We start from the raw sequence: 14,690 nt of genomic DNA, 5'->3' as shown, positions 1-14,690 counted from the left end.
CTTGTTAATATATGCCACGCCACTTCAGCTCAACATCCTTTGAAGAAAAAATCTATCTGATCTATGTATTATGAATGAAAACCAGTTGCATATAGTCTTTTACATATCCTTTTGTCGACATCCTTTTTTTATAAACGAGATAAACTTTGCCTCTTTACATTAGCTTTGCATATTGTGATTCAGATTATGTGGTGCTCTGCAATCTTGTGTTCAACTAGATCCAGAGGTAAAGTCTTTCAAATATCAAAAGATGCCAATATCATCAGAACTGGAAGTCTTTTAGTGAACACCCAAATCAGAAAGGTTCAAGGACCACAACTTTTGCTCGACCTCTCTGATGGCATCCGATCGTCTAACAAAATTCTGCGAGCCATGGATAATCAGCTAGATGAAAATTTCAATTACCTGAAACGCAATGCAGCAATTAGAATTTTCAGTACCAAGTTAGAGGCTTTGATTAAACCCTGGAGGGTGAGGGGAAGGTATTATATTTGGGCTCGTCATCCCCTGATGCGCTTATGCATAGGGCTTTATATGGAGTAAAGGCAATAACTATATTATTTTCTGGTTCCTTTGCATGGATTCTATTGATGTGCTCTTCTTTTTCTGAATCTGAATCTTCTCGCTAGTTAATAAATTCGACCCTAAACTTGTGCGTTCCGCCTGAGTTCTTGTGGTCCGTGTCTTTCCTGGACCTGCAAAAGAGGGTAATTTTTCAACAAGTGCAAAGCAATAATCGATGGATTGGAAAGCTTACAGGCAGTAGCTGCGGACCTGAGGTCACTCATCCAGACAATGCCATTACTTTCTGAGAATGGAAATAGTGAGGAGGAGAAGTTAAAGATGAGAATGGCTATCCATGTGGATGAATTCAAACATAAACATTGAAAGGGTTGACGAAGATTTAAGAACTTTTGAGAAACCAGGTGGATGGCTTCTTCAAGAATTTGGTGATTGTGAACAATGCTTTCATTCAGACCACCTCATTCTCATAACCATCACAAATTTTGTGTGCTTGTATTTGCAATGTACACTGCATTGCCATGCCAGCAATGTACACTGGATTGCCATGCCAGCCATCCGAGGCCCCGTTAGCATGGCCACAGCAAGAGCTCGTCAATCTCGTGATCTCGTCTCCACAGGGTCTGCCAAAGAGCATGTCGCAAGTGTATGAAAGAGAGCATGCCCTGCGATAACAAGGCGAAACAACGAATTTCAAAACAAAGCGGGAAAACAAATTTCAAATTCAAATGGACTCCGGAAGTGGGAAATATAAATGGGAATCTGCTGATAATAAATGAGAAGTACTGGAAATCATGTTGCTTTCACTAATACTCTTAAACCGCATTAAATAAACTATCGCTGAATAGAAAAGGTGGAGTCGTCGGGAATTCGCCGGGGATCGGGAATATCCGACATGGTGTATGTTATGGACATGAGCCTGGGCATGGGCCTGGGCATGGTGGACCCGCTATCGGTGCATTAAAGGCCCGATAGCAGGCTAGTTAGCTCTTGTCAATTAGAGATATTCTGTTGGATATATTTTCTAGTTAAATTACCCTTAATATTACAATTATAATCCCTCTATTTAATTTTAGCCTTAGCCAAATTATTCCAACAAATTAACATAATCTTTTTATGATTTTTACTTCTTCTTCACCTTTGGTTGGTAGAGGAAAGGGTGTAAGACCTCCGAGCTGCGGAGCGCCGGGCGCATCGTGCACGAAGGTGAGTCGGGTGCGCGGACGGGCGCGTGGGCGCGCGGGCGGGCAGAGTGCGACGGGTTGCGGTTGTGCGATGAGTTTACGACAGGAATTGCGATGATAAGTGCGACGATACCTTGGACAGATGTGCGACGTTGAGGAAATACACTTATACGGATAAGTGTTGGAACAACACAAATATGTGATAATGTATGCAGCCGACTTGTTTAAATGAAGGCACATGGCGTATGGAGACTTTATGGGGGTCGGCCATGGGGCTGCACACCCCATGAAAGTCACGTGAGCATGGCATATAAATATGTGAGCATGGAGGCTCATTAAGACATCACATCTTCGCTCACATCTCTTATACGCTCAAGGGGTAAAAGGTGCGCAGTTCTAAAAGGTAAATGCGCATAGCTCATGCCCATAAGTTGAGGATTGCGCAGAGTTACTACTTGGTCGTTGGTTGGTACGGTGAACCGAAGGTTGGGTGAAGAACGTGCAGAGTTTGTGCAGAACTTAGAGGTGGAGTTCTTGGTGTCTCGGGTGAGCACCCTCCTACCATATGAAGTTAGCACATGTATTGTAAAGGCTGTCTATGCCTTGGTTGTAAATTGTTCTAAGTATAGACTTGGAGTTTTGCCAAGTATACTCGCTGATGTATAATTGAAGAAGCTGTTATAATATTATTGTTGGGCAGACTGTTCGGGAGTTGCCCCTCCCTTTATACTTGTGTATTATTGATGTTCTCGGTTTATTGTTCATGGTTGATGATTGAGAATTTTCTTTGTTAAAGTATAAAGGATAACACTTCATTCGGTTAGAAGAACACAAGTTAAGTAAGTTTATGTTGGAATAGGCGTAGCCCATAAATGTTAGTATTGTTAAAAAGAAAGCGTTCGGTGGTGCCGCACCTCGCTACAAGCGGTTGGAAGATCACCGTAGGTGTAGGGGCGTGACAGTTGGTATCAGAGCTCGGTCGGAGCTGGTGAGCAAAGGTTGCTCATGACATGGCAGATATGGAACTCAAGGAACTTGATGATCTTCAAGAGCTCTTTGATGAAAGAGCCCGGTTGAAAGCCGAAATCAAGCAAGTTGAGGAAGAGATAAAGAAGAAGCTTCTTGGTAAGAAGGTTGTTGTAATTGAGCAGTGTTATCACAAAATCACAACTGAAGGGCTGCTGATCAGGCAGACTCTGTGTAACTATTTCAGACCAAGCTTTTGACTAAGGATTAGCCTCCCTAGCCTGAGAGGGCTCTCTCAAGAAAAGGTTATTGATTTTGAATGTTGATAAGAGGGCTAACTCTTGTACAATAGATTTAATGTAAGCATAACTGGTTGGAAACACACCAAAAGATATCTCATTGGGCTATGGAGTCTATAATATCAAGTAAACAAGAAAAACACAGTGAACTCATAGAAATCAAGGCTCTTAGCATTACAAGTCAAACATATCCCACCACACATAGCTTGCTGTATACACAGGAAGTCAGAGCATATAAGTATGAATTCTGAGTGATTGCATACAACAAAACCATAAAATAACATAAGGTATAACACATCATCACTTCATTTGACCGTGACAATCCTTCGAGAATCTTGAGAAGAGTATAACTCTGTTTTACTATTACTGTCAAAAAAGATCTTACAGTGGCCCAAAACAACACACTTTTTCTATTAAGTATCCAACCTTTTTTACATATCAATTCTTCCTATATATAGCCTATCAAAAACTACTGTACGAGGCTCCTCAACGAGCATGAAGGGAGCTCGTGTTTTTACATAAATGACCTTAACCATGACATAAACCAACTGATTAATTACAAAAGTTATGATGGTACGAAAACAGGGGATTCCATCATACTGGCCCTTTAAGTCTCCTTCCTTGTATACCCTGCTATGTTCTTCAAAGCTCACCACCTGTATCATTGCCATAACAACCATATCCAAACTAGAAGCATGTTCAATGTATATACAGCTTCGGATTCCTGATGCAGAGATGATTCACATAACCGAAAAGAAAATGAAGCCTATATTCTTGGTTATTGTCCCCCTCGGTGTCCACATATTAATGATCCATATTTGAGCCTCTTACACCTCGGATAACCTCGTCTGATTAAAAAGAATTCATGAACCAGCCATCCCAGAGCCAGACAAGTGGATTATCTTACACCTCAGCAGCTCTATCCAAACCCTAAATTCTCGGAGATAAAGTGACTTTTTAGCAAAAAACAAAACTTCGCCCATTTTTTAATATTTACCCTTGGCCTCTTTAACAAAGTATCTGACTGATCTTCTAAACTCCCCAGGCTTAGTATTTGACCATTTGTTAAAATATATGCTGACCTCAGCATTCCATTTCAAGCTTTAATCATAACCAGTCATCTACAGCAGTTTCGTAGCGCGCTACGAAACTGCTGTAGGTCATTAAAATCAATTTTATGAGCCTCAAACAGTATCACTTCAAATTTATAATTCTTCAATCATTCTATACCAGCAAAAAGACACAAAAAGTCTCAAAAACTTTTGACAAGATAATGACCCAAAATATATCAAAATTTGAGAATACACAATCCTTCTTGAATCATTTAGCTAGCTTGTCTAGCTTTTCTCTCAGACTGATGACCTCCTTCTTCAACTTCTTATTCTCTGCTTTCAGACTTATGTTCACTTGTTTCATAGTTTTTGCTTGTTTTAAAGCTGGTACTGTCCATACATAGGCATCAGACACCGAACTAGCTTGACTGATCATTCTTGCTTTACCTTTCAACACAGCTTTCCTATAATTGGTATACCTGACTGCCTTCTCTTTAAAAACATTTGAGACCTGAGGTATCTCCTTACTTACTCCAGCTTGTTTTTTGATGGCAACCATATTGCCACTTGGACTTATAACCACCTTTTTGTCCTTACTCTTATTTTTAGCTGCTTGGACCATTTCAGAGAAAATTTCAAGTGCCTCTGTCCTAGGCAAGTCTGAAGAGACTTTCTCTTTTTGAACCTTTTCTGCTTCCTTCATTTGCCTCCTAGTCATTGGTCTACGGGGTTTAAAAGCATACTCTACCCCTGGTTCTTCAAACTTTAATTTTTTAGAAGCCTTTGACTTCTTTGAACTTTCAGGAGAAGACAGGGTTAAATCAATATGCATTGGTGATACCAATTGATCTTGTTCAATTTCAAGGGGTTCAACTTGAATTGGGTGCTCTTGTTCTAATTCAATAGCTTCCAACAAATCATTTAAACTACCCCTAGACACAGGACTTTCTTCCACAGGAGCTAATTTTCCCTTTTCTTTATTTAGCTGTCCTCTAGTTCTTACTCTTGAAACCCTTTCCACTTTATTAGACTCAAATTCATCTTTTCCTTTGTGAGTCTTCTGTTTAGATGATTCTGGTGTTTCTTTAAGAGATAACTTAGAAGCTTCCTTTTCAGATACTTTGGATGACTTTGAAGTTTTGATTGTTGATGCTTCAGGAGCTTTTTCAACTGCTAACTTAGGAGTCTTCTTTGTTTTAGCTCCAGGTGTGTCTTTGTCTGTTACAGGCCTCTCTGGCTTCTTTGTTTTAGCTTTGGACTTGCTATGGTCTGTTATTTCTCTTCTTAACTCAGCCAAAGTAATACCGTCACTCCTATCTTCTTTTTCTCTTACAGGTAAAGGAGTTAGGCTCGTTTTACTAGGGAAACCGGCCATGAATACAAACGAGTCCCAGTCCTTACCAATTTTATGTAGGCTATCCAACACCAGTAATTTAACCAGACCATGATGGAAAAGAGAAGTTTCATAGGCTTCCTTCTTCAACTGAATTTTATCACACATCTTAGAAATACTCCTGAATAAGTAAAAGGGTATGTCTATGGAGCTCTTACCAGTAAAGTGTAGCAACAGCTTGAAATGATATGAGTAAACTTTGTTGTATCGGCCTTCACACGTCAAATACTTCTGAATACATGACAATAATGTAGCATAATTCTCCTTAAGATAACTCCTTGGGACAGCTCTGGAGAGATCTTCATTCACATATGGTGCCTTTAAGAACTCCTTACACGGACCCATATCAAACTTGAAATTCTTGAACCACTCTTGACCACCTCTTGGGATTTCTGTGACTTTAGAAATAACTTCAGGTGAAACCGGGAACTCCAGCATGGCCACTTTTGAATTTAATCCCGTAAAATTCACTGCAAATGCCTTGGTAACTTCTGCATGTCCACCTTTGAGCTTTTCACAAAACCGCCAACAACCAGTAGCTCTGAATGCCTTTGCTATTTCCTCATCCCTGAGGGTTACATCTAATCCCTCCGGTTCTGTTCTCACACATCTCCCTGAACGATGCTCTTTTTTCTCCATATTTCTTAACACAATTCTTCACGAGGGAATGACAATGGTTTGCAGCACAATAACAGATTTTACGCTGTAGAAATCAGGCTCGCTTGCAGAAGTCTATTTAGGATAAAGCTCAAGCTTTCATCAAGCAGAAGACATTCATTTGTTATGAAAAACGTATTATGACACGACCACTTTCTATAACGTCCCCCAAACTGACACCTAACTCAATGAGATCAAACCTGATGGCAAAGTAATGACGAATCATGACAGACAAATGGTGTGAGGAAACAATCATGACCGGACACGTGACTCATCACCTCTCGGATTAGACAGTTAAGGAAAAACGCTGCATAAAAACCCGAAACCCGATTTCGTAGCGCGGGCAGTTCAAATTTAAGGGAATGCGCTACGAAATCGCTAACAAACAAGCCGCTACGAAAACGCGCAAACAGATTTGAGCAACAGACTTGACCAATCATACCCGCGCTGCGAAACTGCGCAAGTACCTAAGACATGACACCCGCGCTGCGAAACTGCGCAAGTACTTTTGACAAGACATGACATAACTAACTATGATGAAAGATGACCAATGCCCTTGTCTTTACACGAATTTCATTCATAACTCTTGCATTTTCAAAATTTGAAATTGACACAAGTTAACAAAGCTATTTACAAGACCACAAGACTCTTCAAAATTTATGGACAATTGTCATATACATGGACTATAGTTTCTGGTGATAACAAGCAGGAGGAGCTCGACTACATTGACAGGTTGGGAACTCACTACCGAGACCAAGAGAGCATTCGGGAGCTAAGTTCCATGAACTTGGTCAATGGACACTTGGTTGGTGCACTTGAGCAGAACAAGGTGGAAGGAAAGCTTGAAGCGGGTCAAGCTAGACCGGAACCAAGTTCCCTAGAAGAGCCAAGCAAGGAGGTGAAGTACCTTAAGAGGAATGTCAAGAAGGAACATGAGCCTATTGACACTTCTGAGGCCGAATTCTTGAAGAAGGTTGCTGAGGTGAGACACAAGACAAAGCCAACAGAAGGAGGTGATTCCTTGAAGCCAAGTTTTGTGCAGGTAACCGTGAAAGGGAAGAAGTTTGCAGCTTTGGTTGATACGGGAGCTACTCATAGCTTCTTGAGTAGGAAAGTAGCAAAGTCCTTTGGGAAGAAGACAAAGATGGAAAAGGAATGGAGTGCTTTCAAAAATGTCAACTCTACCATTAAAACAGTTGATGGTGTATTGAAGGACACATAGGTGAAAGTAGGACCGTGGTTCGGGAAGTTGGACTTGAGAGTTGTAGACATGGATGATCATTCTATGGTGTTGGGGTTGGACCTCATGGAGCTAGCACAAGCCAAGCCAATGGAGGACCGGGACATTCTCTTGATCACAGTTGAAGGAAAAACCACGATGGTGCCTATGAATAGGAGGAGTTGCTTGGGTTATAGACCAAGGATGAATTCTATGATCTTGTATCCCAAAGATCCTAATGTGAAGCATGAGGATGTGGAGCAAAGAGGACTTGGGAGTATTGTGCAAACAAAGGAAAAGAAGTTGGAGGACTTCATAGCAAAGGCTGGGAAGAAGAATGGAGGAAGTGAGAAGAAGGTCTCACAAACTTGGAGACACTTGATGGGGGCATCTTCTACTAAGGATCTTCACAATGGAGTTGCAAATGAAGAAAGCCCGAGTGCTACTTTAAAGGCAGTGGTTGATGAAGGTTATGAGGGTAGAGATCCTGTCGGGATAGTGGACTTTTGCAGGTATGCCATGGGCATATATGATTTCCAGCTGACAAAGGACAAGCTAGGTGAGCTTGGATGTACATGTGAGGAGATTGAGGTTGTGCACAGATACTTGAGGACACAACATCAATCCGATACATGGGTGGATGAGAGTCAGGGAGGGAACTTCCTGGCTTTCCTCTCTCGATGAACAACCTTGGAAGAAGGTTGGTGTGGAGGCCTTGGTAGGGAGGAACCACACCAACTCTATAAGGGGCCTTGAGAGAAGGCTTCCTTGTGATGGTGATGAGATGGTTGAGTGACCGAGTTCACTAAACTGAATTTTGAAGACATGGAGCATGGTAGAGACCTATGCAAGGACATTGTGTGGAAGCACTTGTGGAGATGTCAAGGGACATCCTAACAAGGTGCTAGGGCAGGAATGTTATGCAGGAGGACTTGCTAGTGTGACATGGGAACTTGAGGATGGCACATTGCAGATGATGAAGAGGACTTTGTGGACCTGGATGGGGCACAACAAGAGTTGATCAGATTGGAGACTTGAGGGTGGCACATTGCAGATGATGGAGAGAGCTTCATGGACCTGAATGGGGCACATCAAGAGTCGGGTTGATATGGACAACATGTTGCAGATGAGATGGATGGAGTTTCGATGGACCTGAGCATGGATTATGGATGGTGAGCTTGGTGGCAGTGGTCACTAGGCCGAGACATGGTGGAGAAAGAGTCTCTACATATGTTGCAAAGATGTTTGCCTTGTGTAGAAAGGTCGACATCCTGAATGATGATGATCTTGGTGGAGAGCTACCGAGATGGTATGTTGTCGAGGACGACAATGATTTCAGGTGGAGGAGAATGTAAGACCTCCGAGCTGCGGAGCGCCGGGCGCATCGTGCACGAAGGTGAGTCGGGCGCGCGGACGGGCGCGTGGGCGCGCGGGCGAGCAGAGTGTGACGGGGCTGCGGTTGTGCGACGAGTTTATGACAGGAATTGCGACGATATGTGCGACGATATCTTGGACAGATGTGCGATGTTGAGGAAATACACTTATACGGCTAAGTGTTGGAACAACACACATGTGATAATGTATGCAGCCGACTTGTTTAAATGAAGGCACATGGCGTATGGAGACTTTATGGGGGTCGGCCATGGGGCTGCACACCCCATGAAAGTCACGTGAGCATGGCATATAAATATGTGAGCATGGAGGCTCATTAAGAAATCACATCTTCGCTCACATCTCTTATACGCTCAAGGGGTAAAAGGTGCGCAGTTCTAAAAGGTAAATGCGCATAGCTCATGCGCATAAGTTGAGGATTGCGCAGAGTTACTACTTGGTCGTTGGTTGGTACGGTGAACCGAAGGTTGGGTGAAGAACGTGCAGAGTTTGTGCAGAACTTGGAGGTAGAGTTCTTGGTGTCTCGGGTGAGCACCCTCCTACCATATGAAGTTAGCACATGTATTGTAAAGGCTGTCTATGCCTTGGTTGTAAATTGTTCTAAGTATAGACTTGGAGTTTTGCCAAGTATACTTGCTGATGTATTATTGAAGAAGCTGTTATAATATTATTGTTGGGCAGACTGTTCGGGAGTTGCCCCTCCCTTTATACTTGTGTATTATTGATGTTCTTGGTTTATTGTTCATGGTTGATGATTGAGAATGTTCTTTGTTAAAGTATAAAGGATAACACTTCATTCGGTTATAAGAACACAAGTTAAATAAGTTTATGTTGGAATAAGCGTAGCCCATAAACGTTAGTATTGTTAAAAGGAAAGCGTTCGGTGGTGCCGCACCTCGCTACAAGCGGTTGGAAGATCACTGCAGGTGTAGGGGCGTGACAGAGGGGATCGAGGATGCTTCTTTTATAGCATGGGTGGCTCTGGCAGTGGCCCCTCCATTGCCTGCCAGTTATAGATTGTACACCCATCTGCTTGGATTAGGGTTTAAGATCTTCCTATTGACATGCAGGTATGACTACGAGAGGAATGCAACTGAGAAGAATCTTGCCTGAGCTAGTTATCATTCATGGAAGGCGCTTTTATTGAGGTGATCACTACGACCATCCATTTCTCTTTTGGGAAGTTTCAAGTCTTATTTTTGTTGTGCTCAGTAATGTTGTTCAAAGTATTTTGATTATAGATTTTAGGAATATTTTGAAATCTGAAATTTTTACTTTTAGTTGAATTGAGTAATGTTGTTGAAATTATTTTGATTATAGATTTTGAGAATATTTTGGAATCAAACATATAATAACTAGATTAATTTGATTAACATGCATTTTGTGTACTGAAATTTTTAGATATTTTTAAAATCTGCGATTTAAATAAAAATGTCTGAATAATGCATGGAAAAGCATTGTGTGAATGAGGTCAATGGACAATTTGTGGTGCAGGGACCCGGAAGATTATGGGAAGAGCGTTGCGGTTTATAAGTGTGAGAAGAGATTGAAGATTGAGCAAGATGGGTTCAGAATCCGAGGGAACTCTGGTGATCAGTGGAGCGATTTGACTGGATGCTCTGTTGGGGAGAGGACATTCAAGCTGCCCAATCCCATGTGTTACGTGGACTGATCTTGATGCTTTGTTTTGTTTTGCTTGTTTTGAGGCGTGGATAGGTGAGTGTTCATGTATCTTGTCTTTTGGAATGTCCACCATATTTTACCCGGAATGTTATTATTCAGATAACATGGTCTTTGATATGCGGTACTCTGTGTTGAAAGCCAATAATATTTTCTTTTATAGGAGTTACTTTGTCCTCAACTAAAAGAATTACTTTGTCCTCATATAAAATAATTTTTTTATTTATCTTCAAGGCATTGGATCCTCTGCAATTAAAGTGCCAACAACATGGATTTGTATTAAAAATTAAGTCGGTGATTAAATTATTCTTCCATAACAAAAGGTTTTGAATATATATATAGCCATTCTTTAAAGCATATATTTGTTCTTATATAAGAAAAGTTCGGGAATGTATAATAATTATTTAAAGCAACATCTATATTGTTGCACAGAAAACGTATTTTTAAATGCATAACAATTATTTAGTTTTGGCTATATATAGGCATTCTTTATAGCATATATTTGTTGTTATATAAGAAATTTTTGGGAATGTATAAGCATTCTTTAAAAAGGCATCTTTATAGCTGTACAAAAAAATATTTTTAAATGCATGACAATTATTTAGTTTTGGCTGTGATATAAGATGACATTTTGAATCTATAACATTCTGAAGCGTGTATATGATTAATATTTCTAATAAAGTTATTTTGTTTTATTTATTAGAAAATGTGTTATTATGTAATAATGTTTGTATATTTATTTTTAAATTTGATTGAATTTATAAGTTTAGGTGGTGTTTTTAAAAATTTATTTATAAAATAAATAAATAAGTCATTTAAATTTTATTATAAAATTAGAAATTATATTGTAATTTAATAAATAAACAAATAAATGTTTGTTTTGGATAGTTTAATTGGTAATGGTGGTGGAAATAAAGTCTCACGAATCAGAAGTCTTGGGTTCAAATCTTGTGCTATCTCTGGTAGTGAGAAGTTGGACATGATGACACGATGAACATGTATAAATCAATCTTTTTAGATTGTGTATAGTTGGACACGTGTACAGTTGGACACGATGAAGATGTAGTCCCACCAAACTTACAAAAAAGAAAATAAATACTTTTAGATTGTGTATAAGATCAATGGTATTTTTTTAATTTATGAGTAAAATGTATATACTTGTATGGTTTTACAAATGCTCTTTTAGTATTTACAATATTTAATAAGTGTAACATGTAGGTAATAAGTGTAATTTACATTTAATATTTAAATACAAATGGTCATTTTTCTTAGTAAAAATAATATGCAGATAATAAATGCAATTTTCCTTCTATTTTTGAAGAGAAATGACAATTTATTTTTTGGGAAAAAAACTATTATATATATGTTATAATGACATTTATAATATTAAAGAGAAATTCATCAATTTTAATTAAAAAAAATATAAACAAATTCATAACATCATTGATTTAATTAAATTTACACATAAAGAGATAGGAGCAATATAATTGAGTTAAAAACATAACTATAAGGATTGAATCATAAAATTCCCACATAAAATTCCAGAATATTCTTAATATACCAAATTATTTTGCAAAGAGAAAGAATGAGTTATTAAGGATGAACAAAGGATACACAAAGATGTGTTAAGCCATTATCAAGACATGTAGGGTAAAGTGAGATTACAAAGCAATTTTGGTTTGGGAACATTAAGGTTAGAGAGGGACATGATTAAATTGCTAAAGTGGATATTTATGAAACAAACAATTAAGGTGTACCATCAAATTGATGGGATAGGAGGTCTATATACAATGTACAACGATTGTGACATGGAGAGTAAAAATCAAGAAGACACATGGGCATTGTGGTAGATGAACCAAAGTGCAACCATGTAATGCTGCAAGATAATTTAGGCATGGACGAAGAAGAAGGGGAACTCACATGATGTGTTGGATGATGAAAAGGAAAGATGAGATGTGATAACTAAGATCAATATATAAGAGCAAGTAATTACCTTGACATGATTTAATCATATCTCGTACTTTTATCCAATGTGACATGACATGATGAAGAGCAATAAGCATAAGTGATGACAAAGTTAAGAATGCACATAACAATCTATCTTAAGGAGACAATGACAAATAGAGTAGGGTTGGTTTGGTCCATGTCAAGAAATCAACATAAGTTCTCTAGGTGGTGGTTTCCAACTTAATGATGATGGATTTAAATAATTAAGATGACAATTACCAATTATTAAAATTAGGTTGCAAATTAAAACATAATGGTTTGGTCCATGTCAAGAAATCAACATAGGTTCTCTAGGTGGTGGTTTCCAACTCAATGAGGATAGATTTAAATAATTAAGATGCCAATTACCAATTATTAAAATTAGGTTGCAAATGAAAACACAAGATATTCAATGGCCAAAGATTTGAGCCATAAAAGCTCAAAATGGAAGATTTGTTGGTGAAAATGGATCAATGGATTGTTATGGAAATCGGTTTTGCACCAATGGAATGTTAAGCTCAAATTAGAGAGAGAAGATTTATGGATTTTGATCAACATGTGTGAGAATGATAAGAGGCATGGATAGGTGAAAGGAGGTGTACAAGAAAAACCATGCCAGGCCTATTGGCCCAAGATTATATTTATGTCAAGGATGCATGCAAAATGTGATCCAGATTTAAACAGGAATGCAACAAATTACAGAGATAACCATATACATAAAGATGCAGCGGAAATAATACTACATTTCATTAATGGAAAATATTGAAATATGCTTACAACCAGAAATGGAAATAAACCAGCTAGGGCGATGGTAGCTTATCTCTAAGAAGAGATGTGGTGGCTACATGCCTCTGAACTGTGTTACAATGAGGCTCAAAGGCCTATTTATTGTTGAGAAACAATGGAAAACCTTTAACATTCCAAAACCTAACCCTAGGAGATGAAACGCCAAACTGTGGGCCCCGTTTGGGTAAATTGGTACATCAACTTCCCGGGGTCGTAACTTTGGCATACGATCTCCGTTTGACGCGTACAATAGCTCGTTAGAAAGATCTATCCGAGCACTACCACTTTGGGAAGGGAAACATCGGTCCACGGACCCATGTTGCCCCCATATTTCCCAAAAAACGTCGTTTAGGGCATCAAAACGGCTCCAGAAGTTCAGGACCCGAAAAACTGCTAAAAATAGTAAGTTGTGCTACAATTAAGGAAACTGAAAATGCTGAGAGAAACAATAGTGGGGGTCCAGGTGGACTTGGAAGGTGGTCACCAATATCCACCTGGATCATTCCTCCCTGCTTAGGAAGCAATGGTCCCCATTGCGTTGAGTTCCTCCATGAGATGAGGAAACTTTTGCTGAACTTGTTCCCTGGTGAGCCACTTGCCCTGCTGAAGGAGTTGGCCTGCTTTGACAACTTGATACAGTGAGATATTCTGTTGGCCAGTGTTCTTGGTCTGTGTGTCCATGATCCGATCAGTTGCAGCTTGTTCCATGCAATCTGGATTTAATTCTGTGGGTTTGAGCTATTCTGCAATGTCGGATGTGTCTAGCAATGGTGGAAAGTATGGCCGAAGGCGGTCCACATTGAACACTGGGTGCGGGCCAAGGAATGGGGGAATGTTGAGCTCAAATGCATTGTCTCCCATAGCCTTAGTAATAGTCTAAGGAACATATCGGAGTGGTCTCAATTTCCGATAGGCTCCAGTAAGGCGTTCCTTTTGCAAATGAAACCAAACTTTGTCGCCCACCTGAAACTTGTGTGGCACCCAATGTTGATCATGTCGCTGCTTGTACTTGGCATTTGATTTCTCAAGAATGTCATGGACCTGCTGGCGAATATGTTGGATGCGCTCAATGAAGATGGTGGCCTTATCTGTTTCGGACTGGACATGAGCTGAATTTATGTGAGTAGCTGCAAGTGGCATGGCCACATCAATGGGGCATAGTGGATGGAATCCCAAACCCACCTGAAAAGGGCTATGGCCAGTGGAGCTGTGAAGAGCTCGGTTGTAGCTGTGCTGAACATAGGGGAGGCTTTCGTCCCATGTGCGTGGATGCTTTGAGTTATACATGCGCAGAATGTGCACAATCATCCTATTGACAACCTCTGTTTAGCCATCAGTTTGAGGATGGAAGGCTGTGGACTTCGTGAGTTTGGTGTCGAGCATTGACCAGAGACTGGACCAAAATGTGCTGAGAAACTGACTATCCCGATCTGAGATGATAGACTGTGGGATCCCAAAGTGCACCCACACTCGTTCAAAGAAGAGTTTAGCAGTGGCTTCTGCTGTGATATTCTTCTTGCAGGCCGCCATAATGGCCATATTCGAGAACCTATC

The sequence above is a fragment of the Pinus tabuliformis genome, chromosome 4_1, assembly GCF_031772625.1.
Source record: "Pinus tabuliformis cultivar Carrire ecotype Pingquan chromosome 4_1, CPIR1, whole genome shotgun sequence".
NCBI lineage: Eukaryota > Viridiplantae > Streptophyta > Pinopsida > Pinales > Pinaceae > Pinus > Pinus tabuliformis.
The sequence above is the reverse complement of the archived record's forward strand: the minus strand, read 5'-3'. Positions refer to the sequence as shown.